Here is a 453-nt window from a genome sequence, read left to right on the forward strand (position 1 = left end):
CCCGCACTGTCCTTCCTTTGCCAACTTGGATGTGCCCCGGGGGGCAATTTAGGATTTGAATTTGTTGGATGGAATATGGTGTAAGTGCATATAAATTAATTTATAATATTATTATTATTATTAAAATATTAATTTATAATGTTTGAATTAATATCTAAAATTTGAATAAATAAATTTTAGATCAGATTTTTGAATTGGGAAGTTAAAAGGCATGTGTGGGTGTAATTTTCACAAATTTTAATGTGGCCAAACAAGGATTTGTAAATCTAGAAGATCGAGAAAAAACAAACCCACCTAAATTTTGAAAAAATTGCCTACTAACCAGAATATGTCTGCATTCAAGTTTTGCGTTCTGAAATTTCTATGTGACATGTAATATGTTCTCACTAACTCGGGCTTGTCCCACATTGACCAACTTCTCTACCACTATATAAATGCCATACATGATTACCA

This window comes from Olea europaea, unplaced genomic scaffold (genome assembly GCF_002742605.1).
Source record: "Olea europaea var. sylvestris unplaced genomic scaffold, O_europaea_v1 scaffold871, whole genome shotgun sequence".
NCBI lineage: Eukaryota > Viridiplantae > Streptophyta > Magnoliopsida > Lamiales > Oleaceae > Olea > Olea europaea.